Genomic DNA, 15,191 nt, shown 5'->3' on the forward strand with positions numbered 1-15,191 from the left:
ATAATGATTCCCCAGTGTGTGCAGTCTGTGTGTAGCCCAGGACTTACTCAGCGGCTGTGATAGAATCAGGCTGATCGGGGGCGGAGCTGATGTCACATGACTTCCCCTCACACACCTGGGCACGCCCCTCACCATATAATGATTCCCCAGTGTGTGCAGTCTGTGTGTAGCCCAGGACTTACTCAGCGGCTGTGATAGATACAGGCTGATCGGGGGCGGAGCTGATGTCACATGACTTCCCCTCACACACCTGGGCACGCCCCTCACCATATAAATGATTCCCCAGTGTGCGCAGTCTGTGTGTAGCTCAGGACTTACTCATCGGCTGTGATAGAATCAGGCTGATCTGGGGCGGAGCTGACATCACATGACTTCCCCTCACACACCTGGGCACGCCCCTCCCCATATAATGATTCCCCAGTGTGTGAAGTCTGTGTGTAGCCCAGGACTTACTCAGCGGCTGTGATAGAATCAGGCTGATTGGGGGTGGAGCTGACATCACATGACTTCTCCTCACACACCAGGGCAGCCGCTCGCCATATAATGATTCCCCAGTGTGTGCAGTCTGTGTGTAGCCCAGGACTTACTCAGCGGCTGTGATAGAATCAGGTTGATCTGGTGCGGAGCTGACATCACATGACTTCCCCTCACACACCTGGGCACGCCCCCCACCATATAATGATTCCCCAGTGTGTGCAGTCTGTGTGTAGCCCAGGACTTACTCAGCGGCTGTGATAGAATCAGGCTGATCGTGGGCGGAACTAGGATCACATGACTTCCCCTCAAACACCTAGGCACGCCGTTCACCATATAATGATTCCCCAGTGTGCGCAGTCTGTGTGTACCCCAGGACTTACTCAGCGGCTGTGTTAGAATCAAGCTGATTGGGGGTGGAGCTAATGCCACATGACTTCCCCTCACACACCTGGGCATGCCGCTCACCATATAATGATTCCCCAGTGTGTGCAGTCTGTGTGTAGCCCAGGACTTACAGTACTCAGCAGCTTCTGATAGGATCAGGCTGATTGGGGCTGAGCTGACGTCACATGACTTACCATCACACACCTGGGCACCCCCTCACCAGAGAATGATTCCCCAGTGTGCGCAGTCTGAGTGTAGCCCAGGACTTACTCAGCGGCTGTGATAGAATTAGGCTGATCTGGGGCGGAGCTGACATCACATGACTTCCCCTCACACACCTGGGCACGCCCCTCACCATATAATGATTCCCCAGTGTGTGCAGTCTGTACGTAGCCCAGGACTTACTCAGCGGCTGTGATAGAATCATGCTGATTGGGGGTGGAGATAATGTCACATGACTTCCCCTCACACACCTGGGCACGCCCCTCACCATATAATGATTCCCCAGTGTGTGCAGTCTGTGTGTAGCCCAGGACTTACTCAGCGGCTGCGATAGAATCAGGCTGATTGGGGGCGGAGCTTACATCACATGACTTCCCCTCCCACACCTGGGCACGTCGCTCACCATATGATTCCCCAGTGTGTGCAGTCTGTGTGTAGCCCAGGAGTTACTCAGCAGCTGTGATAGAATCAGGCTGATCGTGGGCGGAACTAGGATCACATGACTTCCCCTCAAACACCTAGGCACGCCGTTCACCATATAATGATTCCCCAGTGTGCGCAGTCTGTGTGTAGCCCAGGACTTACTCAGCGGCTGTGTTAGAATCAAGCTGATTGGGGGTGGAGCTAATGCCACATGACTTCCCCTCACACACCTGGGCATGCCGCTCACCATATAATGATTCCCCAGTGTGTGCAGTCTGTGTGTAGCCCAGGACTTACAGTACTCAGCAGCTTCTGATAGGATCACGCTGATTGGGGCGGAGCTGACGTCACATGACTTACCATCACACACCTGGGCACCCCCTCACCAGAGAATGATTCCCCAGTGTGCGCAGTCTGAGTGTAGCCCAGGACTTACTCAGCGGCTGTGATAGAATTAGGCTGATCTGGGGCGGAGCTGACATCACATGACTTCCCCTCACACACCTGGGCACGCCCCTCACCATATAATGATTCCCCAGTGTGTGCAGTCTGTACGTAGCCCAGGACTTACTCAGCGGCTGTGATAGAATCATGCTGATTGGGGGTGGAGATAATGTCACATGACTTCCCCTCACACACCTGGGCACGCCCCTCACCATATAATGATTCCCCAGTGTGTGCAGTCTGTGTGTAGCCCAGGACTTACTCAGCGGCTGCGATAGAATCAGGCTGATTGGGGGCGGAGCTTACATCACATGACTTCCCCTCCCACACCTGGGCACGTCGCTCACCATATGATTCCCCAGTGTGTGCAGTCTGTGTGTAGCCCAGGAGTTACTCAGCAGCTGTGATAGAATCAGGCTGATCGGGGGCGGAGCTGACATCACATGACCTCCCCACACACACCTGGGCACGCCCCTCACCATATAATGATTCCCCAGTGTGTGCAGTCTGTGTGTAGCCCAGCACTTACTCAGCGGCTGTGATAGAACCAGGCTGATCGGGGGCGGAGCTGACATCACATCTCTTCCCCTCGCACACCTGGGCACGCCCCTCACCATATAATGATTCCCCAGTGTGTGCATTCTGTGTGTAGCCCAGGACTTACTCAGCGGCTGTGATAGAATCAGGCTGATCTGGGGCGGAGCTGACATCACATGACTTCCCCTCACACACCTGGGCACGCCCCTCACCATATAATGATTCCCCAGTGTGTGCTGTCTGTACATAGCCCAGGACTTACTCAGCGGCTGTGATAGAATCATGTTGATTGGGGGTAGAGCTAATGTCACATGACTTCCCCTCACACACCTGGGCACGCCCCTCACATGATTCCCCAGTGTGTGCAGTCTGTGTGTAGCCCAGGACTTACTCAGCGGCTGCGATAGAATCAGGCTGATTGGGGGCGGAGCTTACATCACATGACTTCCCCTCACACACCTGGGCACGTCGCTTACCATATGATTCCCCAGTGTGTGCAGTCTGTGTGTAGCCCAGGAGTTACTCAGCAGCTGTGATAGAATCAGGCTGATCGGGGGCGGAGCTGACATCACATGACCTCCCCACACACACCTGGGCACGCCCCTCACCATATAATGATTCCCCAGTGTGTGCAGTCTGTGTGTAGCCCAGGACATACTCAGCGGCTGTGATAGAATCAGGCTGATTGGGGGTGGAGCTAATGTCACATGACTTCCCCTCACACACCTGGGCACGCCGCTCACCATATAATGATTCCCCAGTGTGCACAGTCTGTGTGTAGCCCAGGACTTACTCAGTGGCTGTGATAGAACCAGGCTGATCGGGGGCGGAGCTGATGTCACATGACTTCCCCTCACACACCTGGGCATGCCGCTCACCATATAATGATTCCCCAGTGTGTGCAGTCTGTGCGTAACCCAGGACTTACTCAGCGGCTGTGATAGAATCAGGCTGATCGTGGGCGGAGCTGACATCACATGACTTCCCCTCACACACCTGGTCACGCCCCTCAGCATATAATGATTCCCTAGTGTGTGCAGTCTGTGTGTAGCCCAGGACTTACTCAGCGGCTGTGATAAAATCAGGCTGATCGGGGGCGGAGCTGACATCACATGACTTCCCCTCACACACCTGGGCACGCCGCTCACCATATAATGATTCCCCAGTGTGTGCAGTCTGTGTGTACCCCAGGACTTACCCAGCGGCTGTGATAGAATCCGGCTGATTGGGGGTGGAGCTGACGTCACATGACTTCCCCTCACACACCTGGGCACGCCGCTCACCATATAATGATTTCCCAGTGTGTGCAGTCTGTTTGTAGCCCAGGACTTACTCACCGGCTGTGATAGAATCAGGCTGATTGGGGGTGGAGCTAATGTCACATGACTTCCCATCACACACCTGGGCACGCCGCTCATCATATAATGATTTCCCTGTGTGTGCAGTCTGTACGTAGCCCAGGACTTACTCAGCGGCTGTGATAGAATCAGGCTGATTGGGGGCAGAGCTGACGTCACATGACTTCCCCTCACACACCTGGGCACGCCTCTCACCATATAATGATTCCACAGTGTGTGCAGTCTGTGCGTAGCCCAGGACTTACTCAGCGGCTGTGATAGAATCAGGCTGATCGGGGGCGGAGCTGATGTCACATGACTTCCCCTCACACACCTGGGCACGTCGCTCACCATATAATTAATACCCAGTGTGTGCAGTCTGGGCGTAGCCCAGGAATTACTCAGCGGCTGTGATAGAATCAGGCTGATCGGGGGCAGAGCTGATGTCACATGACTTCCCCTCTCACACCTGGGCACTCCCCTCACCATATAATGATTCCCCAATGTGTGCAGTCTGTGTGTAGCTCGGGACTTACTCAACGGCTGTGATAGAATCAGGTTGAACGGGGGCGGAGCTAACATCACATGACTTCCCCACACACACCTGGGCACGCCCCTCACCATATAATGATTCCCCAGTGTGTGCAGTCTGTGTGTAGCCCAGGAGTTACTCAGCGGCTGTGATAGAATCAGGCTGATTGGGGGTGGAGCTGATGTCACATGACTTCCCCTTACACACCTGGGCACGTCGCTCACCATATAATGATTCCCCAGTATGTGCAGTCTGTGCGTAGCCCAGAAAGTACTCAGCGGCTGTGATAGAACCAGGCTGATCGGGGGTGGAGCTGACGTCACATGACTTCCCCTCACACACCTGGGCATGCCGCTCACCATATAATGATTCCCCAGTGTGTGCAGGCTGTGCGTAGCCCAGGATTTACTCAGCGGCTGTGATAGAATCAGGCTGATCGTGGGCGGAGCTGACATCACATGACTTTCCCTCACACACCTGGTCACGCCCCTCAGCATATAATGATTCCCTAGTGTGTGCAGTCTGTGTGTAGCCCAGGACTTACTCAGCGGCTGTGATAGAACCAGGCGGATCGGGGACGGAGCTGACATCACCTGACTTCCCCTCACACACCTGGGCACGCCGCTCACCATATAATGATTCCCCAGTGTGTGCAGTCTGTGTGTAGCCCAGCACTTACTCAGCAGCTGTGATAGAATCAGGCTGATTGGGGTGGAGCTGATGTCACATGACTTCCCCTCACACACCTGGGCACGCCCCTCACCATATAATGATTCCCCAGTGTGTGCAGTCTGTGTGTAGCCCAGGACTTACTCAGTGGCTGTGATAGAATGAGGCTGATCGGGGGCGGAGCTGACGTCACATGACTTCCCCTCACACACCTGGGCACGCCTCTCACCATATAATGATTCCACAGTGTGTGCAGTCTGTGCGTAGCCCAGGACTTACTCAGCGGCTGTGATAGAATCAGGCTGATCAGGGGCGGAGCTGATGTCACATGACTTCCCCTCACACACCTGGGCACGTCGCTCACCATATCATTAATACCCAGTGTGTGCAGTCTGGGCGTAGCCCAGGAATTACTCAGCGGCTGTGATAGAATCAGGCTGATCGGAGGCAGAGCTGATGTCACATGACTTCCCCTCACACACCTGGGCACTCCCCTCACCATATAATGATTCCCCAATGTGTGCAGTCTGTGTGTAGCCCGGGACTTACTCAGCGGCTGTGATAGAATCAGGCTGAACGGGGGCGAAGCTAACTTCACATGACTTCCCCACACACACCTGGGCACGCCCCTCACCATATAATGATTCCCCAGTGTGTTCAGTCTGTGTGTAGCCCAGGAGTTACTCAGCGGCTGTGATAGAATCAGGCTGATTGGGGGTGGAGCTGATGTCACATGACTTCCCCTTACACACCTGGGCACGTCGCTCACCATATAATGATTCCCCAGTATGTGCAGTCTGTGCGTAGCCCAGAAAGTACTCAGCGGCTGTGATAGAACTAGGCTGATCGGGGGTGGAGCTGACGTCACATGACTTCCCCTCACACACCTGGGCATGCCGCTCACCATATAATGATTCCCCAGTGTGTGCAGGCTGTGCGTAGCCCAGGACTTACTCAGTGGCTGTGATAGAATCAGGCTGATCGTGGGCGGAGCTGACATCACATGACTTCCCCTCACACACCTGGTCACGCCACTCAGCATATAATGATTCCCTAGTGTGTGCAGTCTGTGTGTAGCCCAGGACTTACTCAGCGGCTGTGATAGAACCAGGCGGATCGGGGGCGGAGCTGACATCACCTGACTTCCCCTCACACACCTGGGCACGCCGCTAACCATATAATGATTCCCCAGTGTGTGCAGTCTGTGTGTAGCCCAGCACTTACTCAGCAGCTGTGATAGAATCAGGCTGATTGGGGTGGAGCTGATGTCACATGACTTCCCCTCACACACCTGGGCACGCCCCTCACCATATAATGATTCCCCAGTGTGTGCAGTCTGTGTGTAGCCCAGGACTTACTCAGTGGCTGTGATAGAATGAGGCTGATCGGGGGCGGAGCTGACATCACATGACTTCCCCTCACACACCTGGGCACGCCCCTCACCATATAATGATCCCCCCAGTGTGTGCAGTCTGTGTGGAGCACAGCACTTACTCAGCAGCTGTGATAGAATCAGGCTGATCGGGGGCGGAGCTGATGTCACATGACTTCCCCTCACACACCTGGGCACGCCCCTCACCATATAATGATTCCCCAGTGTGTGCAGTCTGTGTGTAGCCCAGGACTTACTCAGTGGCTGTGATAGAATGAGGCTGATTGGGGGCGGAGCTGATGTCACATGACTTCCCCTCACACACCTGGGCACGCCCCTCACCATATAATGATTCCCCAGTGTGTGCAGTCTGTGTGTAGCCCAGGAATTACTCAGCTGCTGTGATAGAATCAGGCTGATCGGGGGAGGAGCTGACGTCACATGACTTCCCCTCACACACCTGGGCACGCCCCTCACCATATAATGATTCCCCAGTGTGTGCAGTCTGTGTGTATCTCAGGACTTACTCAGCGGCTGTGATAGAATCCGGCTGATTGGGGGTGGAGCAGACGTCACATGACTTCCCCTCACACACCTGGGCACGCCACTCACCATATAATGATTCCCCAGTGTGTGCAGTCTGTGTGTAGCCCAGGACTTACTCAGTGGCTGTGATAGAATGAGGCTGATTGGGGGCGGAGCTGATGTCACATGACTTCCCCTCACACACCTGGGCACGCCCCTCACCATATAATGATTCCCCAGTGTGTGCAGTCTGTGTGTAGCCCAGGAATTACTCAGCTGCTGTGATAGAATCAGGCTGATCGGGGGAGGAGCTGACGTCACATGACTTCCCCTCACACACCTGGGCACGCCCCTCACCATATAATGATTCCCCAGTGTGTGCAGTCTGTGTGTATCTCAGGACTTACTCAGCGGCTGTGATAGAATCCGGCTGATTGGGGGTGGAGCAGACGTCACATGACTTCCCCTCACACACCTGGGCACGCCACTCACCATATAATGATTTCCCAGTGTGTGCTGTCTGTACGTAGCCCAGGACTTACTCAGCAGCTGTGATAGAATCAGGCTGATCGGGGGCGGAGCTGACATCACATGACTTCCCCACACACACCTGGGCACGCCCCTCACCATATAATGATTGCCCAGTGTGTGCAGTCTGTGTGTAGCCCAGGACTTACTCAGTGGCTGTGATAGAATCAGGCTGATTGGGAGTTGAGCTGACATCACATGACTTCCCCTCACACACCAGGGCAGCCGCTCGCCATATAATGATTCCCCAGTGTGTGCAGTCTGTGTGTAGCCCAGGACTTACTCAGCGGCTGTGATAGAATCAGGCTGATCTGGGTCGGAGCTGACATCACAGGACTTCCCCTCATACACCTGGGCACGCCACCCATCATATAATGATTCCCCAGTGTGTGCAGTCTGTGTGTAGCCCAGGACTTACTCAGCGGCTGTGATAGAATCAGGCTGATCGTGGGCGGAACTAGGATCACATGACTTCCCCTCACACACCTGGGCACGCCGTTCACCATATAATGATTCCCCAGTGTGCGCAGTCTGTTTGTAGCCCAGGACTTACTCAGCGGCTGTGTTAGAATCAAGCTGATTGGGGGTGGAGCTAATGTCACATGACTTCCCCTCACACACCTGGGCATGCCGCTCACCATATAATGATTCCCCAGTGTGTGCAGTCTGTGTGTAGCCCAGGACTTACTCAGCGGCTGTGATAGAATCAGGCTGATCTGGGGCGGAGCTGACATCACATGACTTCCCCTCACACACCTGGGCACGCCCCATACCATATATTGATTCCCCAGTGTGTGCAGTCTGTACGTAGCCCAGGACTTACTCAGCGGCTGTGATAGAATCATGCTGATTGGGGGTGGGGGTAGAGCTAATGTCACATGACTTCCCCTCACACACCTGGGCACGCCCCTCACCATATAATGATTCCCCAGTGTGTGCAGTCTGTGTGTAGCCCAGGACTTACTCAGCGGCTGCGATAGAATCAGGCTGATTGGGGGCGGAGCTTACATCACATGACTTTCCCTCACACACCTGGGCACGTCGCTCACCATATGATTCCCCAGTGTGTGCAGTCTGTGTGTAGCCCAGGAGTTACTCAGCAGCTGTGATAAAATCAGGCTGATCGGGGGCGGAGCTGACATCACATGACCTACCCACACACACCTGGGCACGCCCCTCACCATATAATGATTCCCCAGTGTGTGCAGTCTGTGTGTAGCCCAGGACATACTCAGCGGCTGTGGTAGAATCAGGCTGATTGGGGGTGGAGCTAATGTCACATGACTTCCCCTCACACACCTGGGCACGCCGCTCACCATATAATTATTCCCCAGTGTGCACAGTCTGTGTGTAGCCCAGGACTTACTCAGCGGCTGTGATAGAACCAGGCTGATCGGGGGCGGAGCTGATGTCACATGACTTCCCCTCACACACCTGGGCATGCCGCTCACCATATAATGATTCCCCAGTGTGTGCAGTCTGTGCATAACCCAGGACTTACTCAGCGGCTGTGATAGAATCAGGCTGATCGTGGGCGGAGCTGACATCACATGACTTCCCCTCACACACCTGGTCACGCCCCTCAGCATATAATGATTCCCTAGTGTGTGCAGTCTGTGTGTAGCCCAGGACTTACTCAGCGGCTGTGATAGAATCAGGCTGATCGGGGGCGGAGCTGACATCACATGACTTCCCCTCACACACCTGGGCACGCCGCTCACCATATAATGATTCCCCAGTGTGTGCAGTCTGTGTGTACCCCAGGACTTACCCAGCGGCTGTGATAGAATCCGGCTGATTGGGGGTGGAGCTGACGTCACATGACTTCCCCTCACAAACCTGGGCACGCCGCTCACCATATAATGATTTCCCAGTGTGTGCAGTCTGTGTGTAGCCCAGGACTTACTCACCGGCTGTTATAGAATCAGGCTTATTGGGGGTGGAGCTAATGTCACATGACTTCCCATCACACACCTGGGCATGCCGCTCATCATATAACGATTTCGCTGTGTGTGCAGTCTGTACGTAGCCCAGGACTTACTCAGCGGCTATGATAGAATCAGGCTCATCGGGGGCAGAGCTGACGTCACATGACTTCCCCTCACACACCTGGGCACGCCTCTCACCATATAATGATTCCACAGTGTGTGCAGTCTGTGCGTAGCCCAGGACTTACTCAGCGGCTGTGATAGAATCAGGCTGATCGGGGGCGGAGCTGATGTCACATGACTTCCCCTCACACACCTGGGCACGTCGCTCACCATATAATTAATACCCAGTGTGTGCAGTCTGGGCGTAGCCCAGGAATTACTCAGCGGCTGTGATAGAATCAGGCTGATCGGGGGCAGAGCTGATGTCACATGACTTCCCCTCACACACCTGGGCACTCCCCTCACCATATAATGATTCCCCAATGTGTGCAGTCTGTGTGTAGCCCGGGACTTACTCAGCGGCTGTGATAGAATCAGGCTGAACTGGGGCGTAGCTAACATCACATGACTTCCCCACACACACCTGGGCACGCCCCTCACCATATAATGATTCCCCAGTGTGTGCAGTCTGTGTGTAGCCCAGGAGTTACTCAGCGGCTGTGATAGAATCAGGCTGATCGTGGTCGGAGCTGACATCACATGACTTCCCCTACCACACCTGGTCACGCCACTCAGCATATAATGATTCCCTAGTGTGTGCAGTCTGTGTGTAGCCCAGGACTTACTCAGCGGCTGTGATAGAACCAGGCCGATCGGGGTCGGAGCTGACATCACCTGACTTCCCCTCACACACCTGGGCACGCCGCTCACCATATAATGATTCCCCAGTGTGTACAGTCTGTGTGTAGCCCAGCACTTACTCAGCAGCTGTGATAGAATCAGGCTGATTGGGGTGGAGCTGATGTCACATGACTTCCCCTCACACACCTGGGCACACCCCTCACCATATAATGATTCCCCAGTGTGTGCAGTCTGTGTGTAGCCCAGGACTTACTCAGTGGCTGTGATAGAATGAGGCTGATCGGGGGCGGAGCTGACATCACATGACTTCCCCTCACACACCTGGGCACGCCCCTCACCATATAATGATCCCCCCAGTGTGTGCAGTCTGTGTGGAGCCCAGCACTTACTCAGCAGCTGTGATAGAATCAGGCTGATCGGGGGCGGAGCTGATGTCACATGACTTCCCCTCACACACCTGGGCACGCCCCTCACCATATAATGATTCCCCAGTGTGTGCAGTCTGTGTGTAGCCTAGGAATTACTCAGCTGCTGTGATAGAATCAGGCTGATCGGGGGAGGAGCTGACGTCACATGACTTCCCCTCACACACCTGGGCACGCCCCTAACCATATAATGATTCCCCAGTGTGTGCAGTCTGTGTGTAGCTCAGGACTTACTCAGCGGCTGTGATAGAATCCGGCTGATTGGGGGTGGAGCAGACGTCACATGACTTCCCCTCACACACCTGGGCACGCCCCTCACCATATAATGATTGCCCAGTGTGTGCAGTCTGTGTGTAGCCCAGGACTTACTCAGCGGCTGTGATAGAATCATGCTGATTGGGGGTTGAGCTGACATCACATGACTTCCCCTCACACACCAGGGCAGCCGCTCGCCATATAATGATTCCCCAGTGTGTGCAGTCTGTGTGTAGCCCAGGACTTACTCAGCGGTTGTGATAGAATCAGGCTGATCTGGGGCGGAGCTGACATCACATGACTTCCCCTCACACACCTGGGCACGGCACCCACCATATAATGATTCCCCAGTGTGTGCAGTCTGTGTGTAGCCCAGGACTTACTCAGTGGCTGTGATAGAATGAGGCTGATTGGGGGCGGAGCTGATGTCACATGACTTACCCTCACACACCTGGGCACGCCCCTCACCATATAATGATTCCCCAGTGTGTGCAGTCTGTGTGTAGCCCAGGAATTACTCAGCTGCTGTGATAGAATCAGGCTGATCGGGGGAGGAGCTGACGTCACATGACTTCCCCTCACACACCTGGGCACGCCCCTCACCATATAATGATTCCCCAGTGTGTGCAGTCTGTGTGTAGCTCAGGACTTACTCAGCGGCTGTGATAGAATCCGGCTGATTGGGGGTGGAGCAGACGTCACATGACTTCCCCTCACACACCTGGGCACGCCCCTCACCATATAATGATTGCCCAGTGTGTGCAGTCTGTGTGTAGCCCAGGACTTACTCAGCGGCTGTGATAGAATCATGCTGATTGGGGGTTGAGCTGACATCACATGACTTCCCCTCACACACCAGGGCAGCCGCTCGCCATATAATGATTTACCAGTGTGTGCAGTCTGTGTGTAGCCCAGGACTTACTCAGCGGCTGTGACAGAATCAGGCTGATCTGGGGTGGAGCTGACATCACATGACTTCCCCTCACACACCTGGGCACGCCACCCACCATATAATGATTCCCCAGTGTGTGCAGTCTGTGTGTAGCCCAGGACTTACTCAGCGGCTGTGATAGAATCAGGCTGATCGTGGGCGGAATAAGGATCACATGTCTTCCACTCACACACCTGGGCACGCCGTTCACCATATAATGATTCCCCAGTGTGCGCAGTCTGTTTGTAGCCCAGGACTTACTCAGCGGCTGTGTTAGAATCAGGCTGATTGGGGGTGGAGCTAATGTCACATGACTTACCATCACACACCTGGGCACCCCCTCACCAGAGAATGATTCCCCAGTGTGCGCAGTCTGAGTGTAGCCCAGGACTTACTCAGCGGCTGTGATAGAATCAGGCTGATCTGGGGCGGAGCTGACATCACATGACTTCCCCTCACACACCTGGGCACGCCCCTCACCATATAATGATTCCCCAGTGTGTGCAGTCTGTGTGTAGCCCAGGACTTACTCAGCGGCTGCGATAGAATCAGGCTGATTGGGGGCGGAGCTTACATCACATGACTTCCACTCATACACCTGGGCACGTCGCTCACCATATGATTCCCCAGTGTGTGCAGTCTGTGTGTAGCCCAGGAGTTACTCAGCAGCTGTGATAGAATCAGGCTGATCGGGGGCGGAGCTGACATCACATGACCTCCCCACACACACCTGGGCACGCCCCTCACCATATAATGATTCCCCAGTGTGTGCAGTCTGTGTGTAGCCCAGGACATACTCAGCGGCTGTGATAGAATCAGGCTGATTGGGGGTGGAGCTAATGTCACATGACTTCCCCTCACACACCTGGGCACGCCGCTCACCATATAATTATTCCCCAGTGTGCACAGTCTGTGTGTATCCCAGGACTTACTCAGCGGCTGTGATAGTACCAGGCTGATCGGGGGCGGAGCTGACGTCACATCTCTTCCCCTCGCACACCTGGGCACGCCCCTCACCATATAATGATTCCCCAGTGTGTGCATTCTGTGTGTAGCCCAGGACTTACTCAGCGGCTGTGATAGAATCAGGCTGATCTGGGGCGGAGCTGACATCACATGACTTCCCCTCACACACCTGGGCACGCCCCTCACCATATAATGATTCCCCAGTGTGTGCAGTCTGTACGTAGCCCAGGACTTACTCAGCGGCTGTGATAGAATCATGCTGATTGGGGGTAGAGCTAATGTCACATGACTTCCCCTCAAACAACTGGGCACGCCCCTCACCATATAATGATTCCCCATTGTGTGCAGTCTGTGTGTAGCCCAGGACTTACTCAGCGGCTGCGATAGAATCAGACTGATTGGGGGCGGAGCTTACATCACATGACTTCCCCTCACACACCTGGGCACGTCGCTCACCATATGATTCCCCAGTGTGTGCAGTCTGTGTGTAGCCCAGGACTTACTCAGCGGCTGTGATAGAACCAGGCTGATCGGGGGCGGAGCTGATGTCACATGACTTCCCCTCACACACCTGGGCATGCCGCTCACCATATAATGATTCCCCAGTGTGTGCATTCTGTGCGTAACCCAGGACTTACTCAGCGGCTGTGATAGAATCAGGCTGATCGTGGGCGGAGCTGACATCACATGACTTCCCCTCACACGCCTGGTCACGCCCCTCAGCATATAATGATTCCCTAGTGTGTGCAGTCTGTGTGTAGCCCAGGACTTACTCAGCGGCTGTGATAGAATCAGGCTGATCGGGGGTGGAGCTGACATCACATGACTTCCCCTCACACACCTGGGCACGCCGCTCACCATATAATGATTCCCCAGTGTGTGCAGTCTGTGTGTACCCCAGGACTTACCCAGCGGCTGTGATAGAATCCGGCTGATTGGGGGTGGATCTGACGTCACATGACTTCCCCTCACACACCTGGGCACGCCACTCACCATATAATGATTTCCCAGTGTGTGCAGTCTGTGTGTAGCCCAGGACTTACTCACCGGCTGTGATAGAATCAGGCTGATTGGGGGTGGAGCTAATGTCACATGACTTCCCATCACACACCTGGGCACGCCGCTCATCATATAATGATTTCCCTGTGTGTGCAATCTGTACGTAGCCCAGGACTTACTCAGCGGCTGTGATAGAATCAGGCTGATCGGGGGCAGAGCTGACGTCACATGACTTCCCCTCACACACCTGGGCACGCCTCTCACCATATAATGATTCCACAGTGTGTGCAGTCTGTGTGTAGCCCAGGAGTTACTCAGTGGCTGTGATAGAATCAGGCTGATTGGGGGTGGAGCTGATGTCACATGACTTCCCCTCACACACCTGGGCACGTCGCTCACCATATAATGATTCCCCAGTATGTGCAGTCTGTGCGTAGCCCAGAAAGTACTCAGCGGCTGTGATAGAACCAGGCTGATCGGAGGCGGAGATGACATCACATGACTTCCCCTCACACACCTGGGCATGCCGCTCACCATATAATGATTCCCCAGTGTGTGCAGGCTGTGCGTAGCCCAGGACTTACTCAGTGGCTGTGATAGAATCAGGCTGATCGTGGGCGGAGCTGACATCACATGACTTCCCCTCACACACCTGGTCACGCCATTTAGCATATAATGATTCCCTAGTGTGTGCAGTCTGTGTGTAGCCCAGGACTTACTCAGCGGCTGTGATAGAACCAGGCAGATCGGGGGCGGAGCTGACATCACCTGACTTCCCCTCACACACCTGGGCACGCCGCACACCATATAATGATTCCCCAGAGTGTGCAGTCTGTGTGTAGCCCAGGACTTACTCAGCGGCTGTGATAGAATCCGGCTGATTGGGGGTGGAGCAGACGTCACATGACTTCCCCTCACACACCTGGGCATGCCGCTCACCATATAATGATTTCCCAGTGTGTGCTGTCTGTACGTAGCCCAGGACTTACTCAGCAGCTGTGATAGAATCAGGCTGATCGGGGGCGGAGCTGACATCACATGACTTCCCCACACACACCTGGGCACGCCCCTCACCATATAATGATTCCCCAGTGTGTGCAGTCTATGTGTAGCCCAGGACTTACTCAGCGGCTGTGATAGAATCAGGCTGATTGGGGGTTGAGCTAATGTCACATGACTTCCCCTCACACACCTGGGCACGCCGCTCATCATATAATGATTTCCCTGTGTGTGCAGTCTGTACGTATCCCAGGACTTACTCAGCGGCTGTGATAGAATCAGGCTGATTGGGGGTGGAGCTAATGTCACATGACTTCCCCTCACACACCTGGGCACGCCCCCCACCATATAATGATTCCCCAGTGTGTGCAGGCTGTGCGTAGCCCAGGACTTACTCAGTGGCTGTGATAGAATCAGGCTGATCGTGGGCGGAG

This window comes from Crinia signifera, chromosome 2 (assembly GCF_055691185.1).
Source record: "Crinia signifera chromosome 2, ASM5569118v1, whole genome shotgun sequence".
Classification (NCBI taxonomy): domain Eukaryota; kingdom Metazoa; phylum Chordata; class Amphibia; order Anura; family Myobatrachidae; genus Crinia; species Crinia signifera.